General features: G+C 37.2%; 1 protein-coding gene and 1 pseudogene across 21 annotated transcripts in view; both read right to left on the reverse strand.

The window, feature by feature from the left end:
* Window positions 1-17,701, reverse strand: part of SCMH1 (Scm polycomb group protein homolog 1) — a 348,969-nt gene that overhangs the window by 301,482 nt on the left and 29,786 nt on the right. The gene's annotated exons all lie outside the window — the stretch shown is intronic.
* On the reverse strand, window positions 4,902-7,067 carry LOC306664654 (cyclin-A2-like; annotated as a pseudogene). Its single transcript has 2 exons — window positions 6,963-7,067; window positions 4,902-6,812 (listed from the first exon to the last, which is right to left on the reverse strand). The product of its transcript is annotated as a cyclin-A2-like (transcript).

The following is a 17,701-nucleotide window of genomic DNA, read 5'->3' on the forward strand; positions in this document are numbered from 1 at the left end:
AGGCAGAAGCCATGCCATGTGGGCCTTGTATGCATAAGTATCTTGAAATTAATTCAATGGGTGATATTTTTAAAATAAGACATGGTTGATGTAGCCTTTTTAAAAAGTGGCCATAGGGATGAAGAGAAAATGATGAATTTGAGAAAACCTGAGGCTGTGTGATTGGATGTGCATGTGAGAGAATAAGAAGTCTAGAGTGGTGCTTAGGTTTTTAGCTTGGGCAATCAAGTGGATAGTAGTATTATTAACTGAGATAGCAAACAGTATACGATGAGTTGTTTTGGACATGTAGATTTTTTGATTGCTTGAGTTAGTGAATTTAATGGAAGTAAGCTGGGTATTGTAGTCAGAAAAAGAAATATTAATTTATTATTATTAACATGGATGGGTCAGGGGTTGTAGCTCAGAGGCAGAGCGCTTGCCTAGCATGTGTGAGGCACTGGGTTTGATTCTCAGCACCACACATAAATAAATAAAAATAAAGGTTCATGAACAACTATAAAACATGGAGTTTAAAAAATTTTTCAAGTTAATTCGAGTTAAGTTGTCTGATGTGGAACTCTTCTAGGTGACAGCTAGGTCTCTGTGTGTGGATAGCTGAAATACAGTAGAAATGAAGGTCAGCGAAGCTGAATATAGCAAGGAACTCTGAGACTGGTATATACTGAAGCCATCATGTGTTGATAGTGAAGTGATTTAGGATCATGGGATGTGGGGAAGAGAGGAAGATTGTGACCCAGGTGCAGTAAAAATAGGGCTTAATCAGGAGGGTGATAGATGACAGATGAGGAGGTGGGGTGAAGACTGCTGTAGCCAGATGGTGCAAACCTCAAAGGAGGAGGAGTTTTTAAACATGAGTGGAAAAGTGATGGTTTTTGACTGTTTTTTTTTTTTTCCTTCAAGCAGAGTTCTTATCTCTTCATCTTTATTCAGGATTCATATTAATCATTCTTACTCTGAAGAGTTTGTTCTTAGTCTTGAAAAGCAGGAGGGCAAACACCTCATATCAAATTTTTTTCTGCTAGTATATAATGACAAAAGGGTTTTCCTCTGATAATTAGTGGGTGGACAGGAAACAGATAAATCATTGAGGATCTACCCAGGGTCACTGGGCAGAGTATATCAGAAAGAGCCAAGGCTTTAGAGTTAGAAAGATTAGGATTCAGATGTAGACTCTGTCACTTACTGGCCTTATGACTGAAAGTGAATTGTTAAGCTCTGTGAGCTTCAAGGTCCTTATCTGTAAAAGCAAATTCCTTTTTCACAGGGTGTCACAAAAATTACATGAAAAAATATATACTTACAAGAAGAGCAACAGGAATTTTATAGATGCAAAATAATGTTGGTTCCCTTCCATCTAGTTATAAGGGGCTTATGCTTTGCCAGAAAAAATGAAATTTTTTCATGCTTACCTAAATTATAAGGCACAATATAGTATGTAAAAAGGTAAAAGCAGAATGATTTAAAAGTTTGGAGGAGAGAGCGGTCGTTTCTCAACATTTGGAAACAAGGTTACATTAAAGATGAATTTTGTTTGGTCCTTGGAGAATGAATTTCAGTAGACCAAGAATTTTGTTAGAGATGCAGAGTAAAGTCAAGTATAGTGTATGTTAAGAATTAATAACTGCCACAAGTTTGAGTATTATATTTATGTAAGTCAGTAGTGTGATATGTAGCTAGAGAGATATCAGGGGCCATTCATTATATTACAGACATGAAACTATGAAGTTTGGATTGACTCTAGGTGTTCTAGGGACCATAGGTTGTACATCCTCTCTCCCTACCTCAGTTTACTATGTGCAAAATTTATAGTCCATTCAGAACTTCAGATTCTTGTTTGAAGGAGACCAAATAAGAAATTCCACATTTGAAAATAAGTTACTATGTAGGCCAATTTTAGTTTTAAAAATTTTAAGTAACCACTAGTATTTGTTTTGAAGCTATAGTTTAATCGTTACAGTAACCTTGTTTTGGTAGCTTAGCGGAGTTAAGAAATGTACCTGATCTCATCAATAGAAAATGACCAAAATGCTCTGATTTCTTTTTCACTTTACCTTACTTATTTAGAGTTGAAAAGAAGCCTGGGTTCCTCAGTGTCACCAAAAATTGACTGTAGAACTATAGACAGATCACTTTGATTTTCAGATCTTCAGTTCTCTTGTTTACAAAATGAGGATAATTACAGCTGTTACGTTTAAGCAAGATGGCATGTGTAAAGTTATTGAAATAATATTGGTCCTCTACATGTTAGGAACTGAAATGTTGGATCCCTACCTCCCTGTCTGTAACTGATACTTTTGTCAAAGCCTTAATGCTGACTGTAGCCATCACGCATTTTCTAGAACTATTTATTTTGATAACTTTATGGCTAAATAAACCGAGCAAGTCTTACCACCTATTATCTTTGTTCCAGCCTCTCCAGTCATCTGTCTTTTCTAAACGGTTATTCTTGTGCTTTTCTGGCTTCCTCTTCCTCTTTTCCAACTGTTCTTATTTGCTCTATCTCAAACTTTTCCATTTGTTTTTTCCTACATTTCCTGTTTCCTACATTGTTAACCATTTTACTGGTTGTTATTTGTGTGTCCTGGCCTTAAGTTGAAGCCAGTCTCCCTCCAGAGTACTGAAGAGCATATTACTTGCTCTGAATGCCTTTTAAATAGATGCAGTGGATGCAACTCATTCTGCTACATCCCTCCAATAGAGAGAGAGAGAGAGAGAGAGAGAGAGAGAGAGAGAAAGCTGCCTATGCACAGCTTCACAAATAGCTATGCGTGAAGTCTGGCAAAGTCATTGTGTCCCAAATTGTACCCAACTCCTTTTCCACTTTTTCTACTTCACCTCCTTGTTTGTTTAAGAAAATTTTTCTTCCTGAGGGGTGCTTTTGGTTTAGAGAAAATTCAAGAGTTCATGTGGTGGTTATTGTTGATCACTCAGAGAGGAATAAGACATAGTCCTTTTTCTTAGGAAGCTCACTATCTAGTAGAGGAAGGTAAGATATACTTAACTAGCTCTTAACAATAACAAGTTAAATGCTACCTAAATGCATAAATATGTATAAATTCAGAGGTAGAGGAAAAAGTCACTGATTTCTGGAATGGTTATAGAAAGTCTCCAAATTCATTGCCTGAGGAAAATTCAACATAGATAATTTGAGGATAGAGGATAAGATAGAAAGTATAGGAATTTGGACACACTGCTTTGGGAATACGAATGAAAAATCCGTCCTTTTTCTTAAATCCTTGGAATATTATAAACTCTGTTTAGTAAGTTTTCACAAGATAGATCAATTCTAATAGTTTCTTGGTAGAAAGTATTATAGATACAATTATCAGCAGTTTATTGGAGCATTATTTTGAACATATGTTCTGCATAGACACTTGGAAGACAGAAAAACAGGAAATATTCAGTGCTGTGCAAGCATTCACAGCCTATTCAGGGAGTCAAAAATGATAATTATATTGCAGTATAGTAAGTATCATAGTAATGGTGATGTGATGTAGTAGCATATCTACATATCTGTTATGGGCTGAATTATATCTCCCCAAAATTCATATGGTGGAGTTCTAACCCCCAGTTTTTCAGAATGTGATATAGCCCTTAAAAGAAATATTTAAGGTAAAGTGAAGTCAAGGATAGGCCTTAATCCTATATAAATGGAGTCCTTGTAAGAAGAGATTAGGACACAGACATATACAGAGGGAAACACATGTGGAGATAGAGGGAGAATACAACTATTTATAAGCCTATGAGAGTGACCTCAAAAGAAATCAGCTCTACTGACATATTGATCTTGAACCTCCAGCCTTCAGAACTGAGAGAAAAGTTTGTTTTGTTTAAGCTGCACAGTCTGTGGTATTTGTTAATAGCAACCTTAGCAAACTAATACAGTATCCCTCTCTGAGAATCTGGTTATGCCTAGGAGTTGCAGGGAAAGTATAGGCATATAACAGCGGGTATATGGAGGGTGGGAAAGGATAAATAATTATAGGAACAGAGTATTAAAGAATAATGTCACATGCATTTTCCTATATAATTTGAAATGTATAGTAATCTTTTTACATAGGATGCAATGTCACTGTAAACCTTATTTTATGCTAAGAAACTGAGGTGCAGATGGAGTAAATGATGTGTCCACCTGCAAAGAGTAAGTGTCAGGACTAACTCCTCAAATCCAGGTCTTCTCCCTATAGATTTTGTGTGTTGTCTAGAATAATTCATGGTATAATAATTTTGACCTCCTTTTAAAAACCATGTGCTGTTTGAACCTCTTGCTGTTTCTCCTGCAAGTCATCATGAATTAATTTTCTTAAAATTTGAAGCACGTGAAGGCTGCTGCATTATTTTTGCCTTTGTATTTACTGTAAATAGTATGATTTTTCTCTTTAAAAATGAAAATCTATGTATGTATATTCATTTTAACTATGGTGCCTGTTGCTCATTGACTTATTATGGGCTCATTTCCAAATACTTTCTTATTTATTATAATTGCTTTACACTCATGCTTATGAGTATTTTTCATCTGTGACATTCAAACATGATGGAAATAAGGCTGTTTTAGCCACTGTGTCCTTATTAAGTATAATAGAAAACATGATCCAGAATACTTGTTTTTGAAGATATTTAAGAAGAGGTCAGATGATTTAGAACTTTAGACTTCCGCTCCATTTTTTTTTTTTTTTTTTTTTTTTTTTGCAGTGCTGGGGATTGAACCCAGAATTTGTGCTTGAGAGGCAAGCACTCTACCAACTGAGCTATCTCCCCAGCCCCTCCAGTCCATATTTTGTTGTGCCCTGATGTGTCTTTAGTTTTCAAGGGACAATAAAAATCTCCAAACTATATTAATTTATTTCTTCAAAAATTAATGGTTTTGGGAGATAAAAATTTATGAACTCTAACAAGCATAATTCTAACAGGATCATAATTTCACATTAAGGGAATATAAGAGTTTAGAAACATTGTCTAATTTCTTTGTGTTTATTCAAGTTTTCATTTGTTCATTCATTCAACAGATAGTTATTGACGTCTAATTTCTGCCAAACACTATGTACTGTAACAAAGATGAATGCTATAATTTTATTTTGTTTTTTAACCTTATAATTATTAATGCATATTAATTGTATAAATTAATGGGTTAATGAATTTCAGTGTGTCATTTCCTTACATGTAAATACTATGCTTTGATTATTTCCACTCTCCCTACTATCCTCATTTGCTTTCCCCCTTTCCCCAGTATTCTTCCCTTTCCCTTATAGTCCCTCTTCTACCTTCATCTTATTTTTTTTAAATCTTTATAAGTTTCCACATATAAGACAAAACATGTGATACTTGTCTTTCTGTGTCTGGGTTATTTTGCTTAATATGATGCCTTCCAGTTCCACCCATTTTCCTGCAAATGACATGATTTCACTCTTTTTTTTTAACACCAAGTCAAAGATTTCCAAGTCTATTATTATTATCCTGACAACTAGCATCATTAATACTTTAACAAAACCACTTAAAATTAGTCAACTATCTAGGATAGATACATGTACAAAAGCTATACAAATTAAAACCATTAAAAAGGTAATAGATACCATAATTTGTCTTTGACCATAACTTCTATGTTCAGCAATGATTGTGAAATTAAAACCTAAGATAAAACTGTACACCATTTACTTTGAGTGATTTACATCTTGGAAAACAGGTAATCTTCCACATTACATATTCAGTGTCTCTGGTGGGCTGAGGAGAGAAAAAACTTCATGATACTTTAAATACTTGTACTTCTTCCTTATGTTCTACTGTGCATGCTGTGGGGCTCTGAAGTCCACCAGACTGGGCTTGAGGCTTTCCAGGGTGTATCCAGTCTTCTTCTGTACCACTGATTCAGGCCAGCGTTGGCCTGTGACTGTGTAGGGTGCTAAGTGAAAGACTGCTCCAGCAATAACTGATGACAGATACTTCAGATACTGGTCAGCATCTGTCAAACTTAACTCTCCCCAAAACTTTACTCAACTTTCAGTTTTGCAGTTTGCAGACTTCAAATGTTCAGTATTGGGTAAAAAATTGATTTATTGTTTAGGCAGATAAGTCAAAAGCAAGGACTTTCAAAACTAGGTGCTCTGTTCTCAGGACTTGTTTCTTCATTATCATCTGGTAATGTACACAAACTCTGTTACTTCTGGGGGGTATATTTCTTCAGATTTTGAGACTAGCTGCATGGTGGCAATGCCCACAAACTGAAACTTCCCTCTCAGCACCGACAAGGACAAGAGGAACCTGTCAATATAGTTCACAGCCAAATGCAGGGTGTCATTCTGTAGTTTATATTGCTCTTCCACTTCAAACAGCCAGTCCTCAAGGATAACCTGCATACTGTTAGTGATGTCTGGCTGCTTCATCATGTACCCCACTCTAAGCTTATATTTAACCTCCATTCCCCTAAGGTATGTGTGAATATCCTTGTGGTAGTGTGGCACTTCATTTACACTGGCTTTTCATCTTCTAATACAATTGACATGTCCATAGTGTGTGGCAAATCAAAATTATCATCCATTGGATAATCCAGAGGCACCAGGGGTTTTCTTGGTCCAGGTAAAGTAGCAGCTGTATTAAAAGCCAGGACATCCTCACATTGTTCTTTTAGATGCAGATGGCCTCTTTTGAGTCTCCTCTTCTGTTTCATCCACGTGAATGGTGAATGCAGGCTGTTTACTGTTTGCTTTCCAAGGAGGAACTGAAGTGACATGCTCATCATTTACAGGACGATCCTTCACGGGTACCACTCGCGCATCTTGGGCCTCTACCCGCTGCCTTTGGTACCACCAGTGCGGCTTAGGTCCGTGGCTGGCTGCAGGTCGGTAACTTTCTCCAGGTTGATGTTCTCCTACTCCTCCTGGAGCCCACTCGGCTGCAGCTCAGGCAGTGCTGAGCGTCCTCTGGGACGCTGCAGCAGTCAGCCCAGATGACTGCCGAGCACTCACCGACTTGGGCCAGCGCAGGATGCAGGGTATCGCCAGGGTTGTGTAGGCGCTGCCACGTGCAGAAGCATGGACTTCAGAGATGCAGCCAGCAGCCTCTGATTTCATTCTTTTTGTATGATAATACTACATTTATTTAACATACCATATTTTTAAAAATCTGTTCATCTGTCAACACCTAGACTGATGGCATATTTTGGCTATTATGAATAGTGCCACAGTAAACATAGGTATGCAGGTATCTATTATATGCAGACTTTGATTCCTGTGGGTATATACCCCGGAGTGTTATAACTGGATCATATGGTAGTAAACTTTTAGATTTTTGAGGAACTTCCATTCTGTTTTCCAGTGTGGCTGTACCAATTTACATCCCCACCAGCAGTATATAAGGGTTCTTTTTTCTCCACATCCTTGCCAGCATTAGTTTTTTTTTTAATTCATTTTTATTGTAAACAAGTGGGATACATCTTGTTTCTCTGTTTGTACATGAATTAGAGGCATACCATTTGTGTAATCATACATTTACTTAGGATAATAGTTTTTGATGAATTCTGTTATTTTTTTCTCCCCCAACCTCTCCCACCCCTCTTTTCCCTCTATACAGTCCCTCCTTCCTCCATTCTTGCCCCCTTCCCACCCCCTATATGTGTCATCATCCACTTATCAGTGAGATCATTCGTCCTTTGGTTTTTTGAGATTGGCTTATCTTACTTAGCATGATATTCTCCAACTGCATCCATTTGCTTGCAAATGCCATAATTTTATTATTCTTTATGGTTGAGTAATATTCCATGGTATATATATACCACAGTTTCTTTATCCATTCATCAAATGAGGGGCATCTAGGTTGATTCCACAGTCTGGCTATTGTGACTTGAGCAGCTATGAACATTGTCGTGGCTGTATCTCTGTAGTATGCTGATTTTAAGTCCTTTGGGTACAGGTTGAGAAGTGGGATAGCTGGGTCAAATGGTGGCTCCATTCCAAGTTTTCTAAGGAATCTCCACACTGCTTTCCAGAGTGGCTGCACTAATTTGCATCCCCACCAGCAATGTATGAGTGTACCTTTTTCCCCACATCCTCTCCAACACCGATTGTTGCTTGTATTCTTGATAATCGCCATTCTAATTGGGGTGAGATGGAATCTTAGGGTAGTTTTGATTTGCATTTCTCTTATTACTAAAGATGGTGAACATTTTTTCATATGTTTGTTGATTGCTTGTAGATCGTCTGTGAAGTGTCTGTTCATATCCTTAGCCCATTTGTTGACTGGGTTATTTGTATTCTTCGTGTAGAGTTTTTTGAGTTCTTTATTTGGAAATTAGTGCTCTATCTGAAGTATGAGTGGCAAAGATTTTCTCCCACTCTGTAGGCTCTCTCTTCGCATTGCTGATAGTTTCCTTTGCTGAGAGAAAGCTTATTAGTTTGAATCTATCCCAGTTATTGATTCTTGCTTTTATTTCTTGTGCTATGGGAGTCCTGGTAAGAAAGTCTGATCCTAAGCCAACAAGTTGAAGATTTGGACCTACTTTTTCTTCTATAAGATGCAGGGATTTGGCCTGCCTCTCGCCTGTGCATCGCCTTCCTTACACATATCCATCACCCAACGCAGGAGGTTTACCTTCTGATCATCCGACAATAGTCGGCAAACTATCGCCGACCGCCAGTGGAGCACCAGCTGCCTGCTGTTGCCTGGAAGTTCACTGTTACAGTACCTGCAGGTTTGATTACACGTGGCTGCCACCATTGTGAGACGACAGCCAGGCCCCTTGGAACCCCTGGCCGGACTGCCTGAGCCCTGTCTCCAGGATCCCTCAGCCCGACCGATCACTCCCTGCCTCTGGGGCCCTCACATCAACTGACTGCTCTCTGCCGCCAGGACCCCCAGACCAACTTCTGCGCCCTATCACCGGGACGCCAGACCGACTGATTGCAGTCGGCCTCCAAGGATCTGGCAACCACACCAAACACACCCGACCTCCAGGACCCCTGCCTGACCAACAGTATCCCGCCTCCAGGACCTCACGGCCACACCCTGAGCTGTAGCTCCCCATTTGCCAACACATTTGGATGCCAGAGCGGCCATCTTGGATAATACTGGAAGCTGTAGCTCCGAGCTTTGGGTGGGGCAAAATCCATCCTGAGACACCTGCTGGAGGCTTGAAGCTCATTGTCAGGTACATCTCACACATCAGGCTACTGAATTCTGGGAGGTTTCATTACTATATGACTGTTATACTGTAGATTTTCTTTTTTCTCCATATTGAAAAAATTTTAAGTATTTATTTCTTTACTTCTCTTGCTCTCTTTTCCTTTTGTTTCCCTGTTCCCTCAGAGTCTTTTTCTCCCTATTTTGCATGCTAACATCCAATTTCTTTTGATTACACTCTCACCCCTTCTATTATCTAGAACTTCTGTATATTCTTTTCTTATCCCATTAACAGCCACATTCTACATCCCTCTGCATCCTCTTTGTCCTCCATTTGCAACTGCAGACCTTATTGCAAATCTGTTTGTTTTACTGAAGATAATATTTGAACTCATTCTGTTTATTATGACAATTTTGTTATTGTCCTCATAGGGGCTATTTGGTCTAGGATTATTGCATAGTGTCTGACTTGGGCACTGCTAATATTGATCTCCCCTTAAAGAAAGGGTTTGGAAACCTGTAGGGCCACTATAAGCCTATAGAGGGAAATGTGCAATACCCCAGATCTGCACTGCTAGAGGGGAAGATACATGAACAACATGAAAAAACAAGGGAAGAAAATGATCCAAACAAATCTAGATTCTATAGTAATAGAATCCAATGACAGTATGTTAGAAGAAATGTCAGAAAAGGACTTCAGATTATACATGATTAAGAAGATTCGCGAAGCAAAGGATGAGATAAGAGAGCAAATGCAGGCAATGAATGATAATACCAATAAGCTGAAAGAGCACCTGCAGGAAGCAAAAGATCATTTCAACAAAAAGAAGGAATCAATAAGCCAAATAAAAAACTCAATGGAAAGCATCACCAAAAGACTAGACCACTTGGAAGACAGAACCTCAGACAATGAAGACAAAATATTTCATCTTGAAAATAAAGTTGCCCAAACAGAGAAGATGGTAAGAAATCATGAACAGAATCTCCAAGAACTATGGGACATCATGAAAAGACCAAATTTAAGAATTACTGGGATTGAGGAAGGCACAGAGATACAAACCAAAGGAATGAACAACCTATTCAATGAAATAATATCAGAAAATTTTCAAAACCTGAAGGATGAAATGGAAAATCAAATACAAGAGGCTTACAGAACACCAAATGCACAGAATCACAACAGGTCCACACCAAGGCACATTAAAATGAAAATGCCTAACATTCAAAATAAAGATAGGATTTTGAAGGCCGCAAGAGAAAAGTATCAGATTACATATGGGGGAGACCAATACGGATAGCAGCCGACTTCTCAACCCAGACTCTAAAAGCTAGAAGGGCCTGGAACAACATATTTCAAGCTCTGAAAGAACATGGTTGCCAACCAAGAATCCTATACCCAGCAAAACTAACCTTCAGATTTGAAGATGAAATAAAATCCTTCCATGATAAACAAAAGTTAAAAGAATTTACAAATAGAAAGCCTGCGCTACAGAATGTTCTCAACAAAATATTGCATGAGGAGGAAGTGAAAAACAACAATGGAGGTCAGCAAAGGGAGGAACTACCTTAGAGAAAAACCACTCAAAGGAGAAACCAAGCCAACTTAAAAACCAAAAATAAGCCAAATGACTGGGAATGCAAATCATATCTCAATAAATCATATCTGAACATTAATGGCCTACACTCATCAATCAAAAGACATAGACTGGCAGAAAGGATTAAAAAGAAAGACCCAACAATATGCTGCCTGCAAGAGACTTAGCTCATAGAAAAAGACATCCACAGACTAAAGGTGAAAGAATGGGAAAAAAACCTACCATGCACATGGACTCAGTAAAAAAGTGGGGGCTTCCATCCTTATATCAGATAAAGTGGACTTCAAGCCAAAGTTAGTCAGAAGGGATAAAGAAGGACATTTCATATTGCTTAAGGGAACCATAAATCAGGAAGACATAAGGATAGTAAATATTTATGCCCCAAACAATGGTGCATTTCTGTACATCAAATAAATCCTTCTCAATTTTGGGAATCACATAATAACACAATAATTCTGGGTGACTTTAATGCACCGCTGTCACCACTAGATAGATCTTCCAAACAAAATCCAACCAAAGAAACCATAGAACTCAATAACACAATCAATAACCTAGACTTAATTTACATATATAGAATATTCCATCCATCAACGAGCGGATACACTTTCTTCTCAGCAGCACATGAACCTTCTCGAAAATAGACCATATGTTATGCCACAAAGCAGCCCTTAGGAAATGCAAAAAAATAGAGATACTGCCTTGTGTTCTGTCAGATCATAATGGACTGAGAGTAGAAATCAATGACAAAGTAAGAAAAGAAAATTACTCCAACACTTGGAGATTAAATAATATGCTATTGAATGAAACATGGATAACAAAAAACATCAGGGAGGAGATAAAAAAATTCTTAGAGGTCAATGAGAATGATGATACAACATATCAAGATCTCTCGGACACTATGAAAGCGGTACTAAGAGGAAAATTCATTGCATGGAGCGCATTCCAGAAAAGAATGAAAAGTCAACAATTAAATGACCTAACATTACAGCTCAAAGCCCTACAAAAAGAAGAACAGAATAACAGCATAAGTAGTAGAAGACAGGAAATAATTAAAATCAGAGCTGAAATCAATGGAATTGAAACAAAAGAAACGATTCAAAAAATTGACATAACAAAAAGTTGGTTCTTTGAGAAAGTAAACAAAATAGATAAACCCTTAGCCACACTAACAAAGAGAAGGAGAAGACTCAAATTACTAAAATACATGATGCAAAAGGAAATATCACAACAGACACCACTGAGATACAGAACATAATGAGAAGCTACTTTGAAAATCTGTATCCAACAAAATAGAAACTACCAAGACTTTGACAAATTTCTAGAGACATATGCTCCTCCCAAACTGAACCAGGAGGACATACACAATTTAAACAGGTCAATATCAAGCAATGAAATAGAAGAAGCCATGAAAAACCTACCATCCAAGAAAAGCCCAGGACCAGACGGAGTCTCAGCTGAGTTCTAAAAGACCTTCAAAGAAGAACTCATTCCAATACTTCTCAAAGTATTCCAGGAAATAGAAAAGAAGGGTACCCTACCGAACTAATTCTATGAAGCTAATATCACCCTCATACCCAAACCAGGAAAAGACACATCAAGGAAAGAAAATTTTAGACCAATATCCTTGATGAATATAGATGCTAAGATCCTTAACAAAATATTGGCAAACCGTATCCAAAAGCATATTAAGAAAATTGTGCACCACGATCAAGTGGGGTTCATCCCTGGAATGCAAGGATGGTTCAACATTCATAAATCAATAAACATAATCCATCATGTCAATAGATTTAAGGATAAGAATCATATGGTTATTTCAATTGACGAAGAAAAAGCGTTCGACAAAATACAACACCCCTTCATGCTGAAAACACTAGAAAGAAATAGGGATAGTAGGAACATACCTGAACATTGTAAAGGCTATTTATGCTAAGCCCATGGCCAACATCATTCTTAATGGAGAAAAACTGAAACCATTCCCTTTGAAAACAGGAACAAGACAGGGATGTCCTCTTTCACCACTTCTATTCAACATTGTCCTTTAAACTCTAGCCAGAGCTATTAGGCAGTCTAAAGATATTAAAGGGATACGAATAGGAAAAGAGGAACTTAACCTGTCACTATTTGCTGATGACATGATTCTATCATTAGAGGATCCAAAATCCTCCTCCAGAAAACTTCTAGACCTCATCAATGAGTTCAGCAAAATAGCAGGCTATAAAATCAACACGCATAAATCTAAAGCATTTTTATACGCAAGTGATGAAACAGCTAAAAGGGAAGTGAGGAAAACAACTCCATTTGCAATAGCCTCAAAGAAAAATAAAATACTGGGGAATCAATCTAACCAAAGAGGTAAAAGATCTCTACAATGAAAACTACAAAACACTGAAGAAAGAAATTAAGGAAGACCTTAGAAGATGGAAAGATCTCCCATGTTCTTGGATAGGCAGAATTAATATTGTCAAAATGGCCATACTACCAAAAGTGCTCTACAGATTCAATGCAATTCCAATTAAAATCCCAATGATGTACCTTACAGAAATAGAGCAAGCATGAAATTCTGGAAAACCCCGAATAGCTAAAGCAATCCTTAGCAGGAAGAATGAAACAGGGGGTATTGCAATACCAGAACTTCAACTATACTACAAAGCAATAGTAACAAAAACGGCATGGTGTTGGCACCAAAACAGACAGGTAGATCAATGGTACAGAATAGAGGACATGGACACAAACCCAAATAAATACAATTTTCTCATACTAGACAAAGGGGCCAAAAATATACAGTGGAGAAAAGACAGCCTATTCAACAAATGGTGCTGGGAAAACTGGAAATCCATATGCAACAGAATGAAATTAAACCCCTATCTCTCACCCTGCACAAAACTCAACTCACAATGGATCAAGGACCTTGAGATCAGACCAGAGACCCTGCATCTTATAGAAGCAAAGTAGGTCCAAATCTTCAACATTCGGCTTAGGATCAGACTTCCTTAACAGGAGTCCCATAGCACAGAAATAAAAGAAGAATCAATAACTGGGATAGATTCAAACTAATAAGCTTTCTCTCAGCAAAGGAAACTATCAACAATGTGAAGAGAGAGCCTACAGAGTGGGAGAAAATCTTTGCCACTCACTTCAGATAGAGCACTAATTTCCAGAATATATAAAGAACTCATAAAACTCTACACGAAGAATACAAATAACCCAATCAACAAATGGGCTAAGGATATGAACAGACGCTTCACAGAAGAAGATCTACAAGCAATCAACAAACATCTGAAAAAATGTTCACCATCTTTAGTAATAAGAGAAATGCAAATCAAAACTACCCTAAGATTCCATCTCACCCCAATTAGAATGGTGATTATCAAGAATACAAGCAATAATAGGTGTTGGAGAGGATGTGGGGAAAAAGGTACACTCATACATTGCTGGTGGGGATGCAAATTAGTGCAGCCACTCTGGAAGGAGTGTGGAGATTCCTTAGAAAACTTGGAATAGCTTGACCCAAGCTATCCCACTTCTTGGCCTATACCCAAAGGTCTTAAAATCAGCATACTACAGAGATACAGCCACAACAATGTTCATAGCTTCTCAATTCACAATAGCCAGATTGTGGAACCAACCTAGATGCCCCTCAGTTGATGAATGGATAAAGAAACTGTGGTATATATATACACCATGGAATATTACTGAGCTATGAAGAATAAAAAAATTATGGCATTTGGAGGTAAATGAATGCAGTTGGAGAATATCATGCTAAGTGAGATAAGCCAATCTCAAAAACCCAAAGGACGAATGATCTCCCTGATAAAAGGATGATGACACATATAGGGGGTGGGAAGGGGGCAAGAATGGAGGAAGGAGGGAATGTATAGAGGGAAAAGAGGGGTGGGAGGTGTGGGGGGAACGGAAACAATAACAGAATGAACCAAACATCATTACACTAAGTAAATGTATGATTACGCAAGTGGTATGCTCTTACTCCATGTACAAACAGAAACAAGATGTATCTCATTTGTTTACAATAAAAATAAATTAAAAAAAGATGAAGGGTCTCTGGTCTGATTTCAAGATCCTTGATCCATTGTGAGTTTATTTTTGTGCAGGGTGAGTGATAGGGGTTTAGTTTCATTCTGTTGCATATGGATTTCCAGTTTTCTTAGCACCATTTGTTGAAGAGGCTATCTTTTCTCCATTGCATATTTTTGGTCCCTTTGTCTAGTATGAGAAAATTGTATTTATTTGGGTTTGTGTCTGTGTCCTCTATTCTGTACCATTGATCTACCTGTCTATTTTGGTGCCAATACCATGCCGTTTTTGTTACTATTGCTTTGTAGTTTAGTTGAAGTTCTCGTATTGCAATACCCCCTGCTTCACTCTTCCTGCTAAGGATTGCTTTATCTATTCTGGGTTTCTTATTCTTCCAGATGAATTTCATGAGTGCTTGCTCTATTTCTGTAAGGTACATCATTGGGATTTTAATTGGAATTACATAGAATCTGTATAGCACTTTAGGTAGTATGGCCATTTTGACACTATTAATTCTGCCTATCCAAGAACATGGGAGATCTTTCCATCTTCTAAGGTTTTCTTTAATTTCTTTCTTTAGTGTTCTGTAGTTCTTCTTGTAGAGGTCTTTCACTCTTTGGTTAGATTGATCCCCAAGTATTTTTTTTTTTTTTTGAAGCTATTGTGAATGGGGTCGCTTTCCTAACTTCTCTCTGAAGATTCATCACTTATGTATAAAAATGCATTGGATTTATGAGCATTAATCTTATATCCTGCTACTTTACTGAATTCACTTATGAGTTCTAAAAGTTTTCTGGTGGAATTTCCTGGTTCCTCTAAATATATAATCATGTCATCAGTGAACAGGGATAGTTTGAGTTCTTCTTTTCCTATTCATGTCCCTTTAATTTCTTTAGTTTGTCTAATTGCTCTGGCTAGAGTTTCAAGGACAGTGTTGAATAGAAGTGATTAAAGAGGGCATCCCTGCCGTGTTCCAGTTTTTAGGGGGAATGCTTTCAGTTTTTCACCATTTAGAACAATATTGGCCATGGGCTTAGCGTAGATGGCCTTTACAAATGTTAAGGAATGTTCCCGCTATCCCTGTTTTTTCTAGTGTTTTGAGCATGAAGGGATGCTGTATTTTATCAAATGCTTTTTCTGCATCTATCGAAATAATCATGTGATTCTTAACTCTAAGTCTGTTGATATGGTGATTGACATTTATTGATTTCCGAATGCTGAACCAACCTTGCATCCCTGGGATAAAACCCACTTGATCGTGGTGCACTGTCTTTTTAATATATTTTTGTATGCAATTTGCTAAGATTTTGTTGAGAATTTTTGCATTGATGTTCATTAAGGATATTGGTCTGAAATTTTCTTTCCTCGATGTGTCTCTGTCTGGTTTAGGTATCAGGGTGATATTGGCTTCATAGAATGAGTTTGGGAGGGTTCCCTCCTCTTCTATTTCATGAAATACTTGAGAAGTATTGTAATGAGTTCTTCTTAAAGGTTTTGTAGAAGTTGGCTGAGAACCCATCTGGTCCCGGACTTTTCTTTGTTGGTAGGCTTTTGATGACTTCTTCTATTTCATTGCTTGAAATTGATCTATTTAAATTGTGTATGTCCTCCTTGTTCAGTTTAGGTAATTCATATGTCTCTAGAAATTTGTTGATGTGTTTGAGGTTTTCTGTTTTGTTGGAGTATAGATTTTCAAAATAGCTTCTAATTATGTTTTGTATTTCAGTCATGTCTGTTGTGATATTTCCTTGTTCATTCTGAATTTTAGTAATTTGGATTTTCTCTCTTCTTCTCTCTGTTAGTGTGGCTAAGGGTTTATCAATTTTGTTTATTTTTTCAAAGAACCAACTCTTTATTTTGTCAATTTTTTCTATTGTTTCTTTTGTTTCAATTTTGTTGATTTCAGCTCTGTTTTTAACTATTTCCTGTCTTCTACTACTTTTGGTGTTGTTCTGTTCTTTTTCTAGTGCTTTGAGCTGTAGTGTTAGGTCATTTATTTGTTGATTTTTTTTCTTCTTTAATTGAATATGCTCCGTGTAATTAATTTTCCTTTAAGAACTGCTTTCATAGTGTCCCAGATATTTGAATATGTTTTCTCTTTGTTCTCATTTACCTCTAAGATTTTTTAATTTCCTTCCTGATATTTTCTGTTATCCATTCATCATACAATAGCATATTATTTAATCTCCAGGTGTTGGAGTAGTTTTTGGTTTTTACTCTGTCATTTATTTCTAATTTCAATCCATTTTGATCTGATAGAATACAAGGTATTATCTCTATCTTCTTGTGTTTGCTAACAGTAGCTTTGTGGCATAATATATGGTCTATTTTAGAGAAGGATCAATATGCTGCTGAGAAGAAAGTGTATCTGCTCTTTGTTGGATGGTATATTCTATAAATGTCCGTTAAGTCTAAACATTGATTGTGTTTTTGAGATCTATGGTTTCTTTGTTCAATTTTTGTTTGGAGGATCTGTCCAGTGGTGAGAGAAGTGTGTTAAAATCACCTAGAATTATCGTGTTGTGGTCTATTAGATTTCTGGCATTCCAAAGGATTTGTTTGAAGTATATGGATGAGCCAGTGTTTGGGGCATAGATATTTATGATCATTATGTCTTGCTGATTTATGCTTCCCTTAAGCAGTATGAAATGTCCTTCTTTATCCCTTCTGACTAACTTTGACTTGAAGTCCACATTATCTGATATGAGGATGGATACTCTGGCTTTTTTGTTGTGTCCATGTGCATGGTATGCTTTTTCCTATCCTTTCATCTTTAGTTTGTGGGAATCTCTTTCTATGAGATGAGTCTCTTGCAGGCAGCAAATTGTTGGATTTTTCTTTTTAATCAATCTGCCACTCTATGTCTTTTGATTGATGAGTTCAGGCCATTAACATTCAGGGTTATTATTGTGATATGATTTGTATTCCTGATCATTTGGCTCATTTCTTTTTTTCAATACGACTTG

Source organism: Sciurus vulgaris (genome assembly GCF_902686455.1).
Source record: "Sciurus vulgaris genome assembly, chromosome: 1".
Lineage (NCBI taxonomy): Eukaryota > Metazoa > Chordata > Mammalia > Rodentia > Sciuridae > Sciurus > Sciurus vulgaris.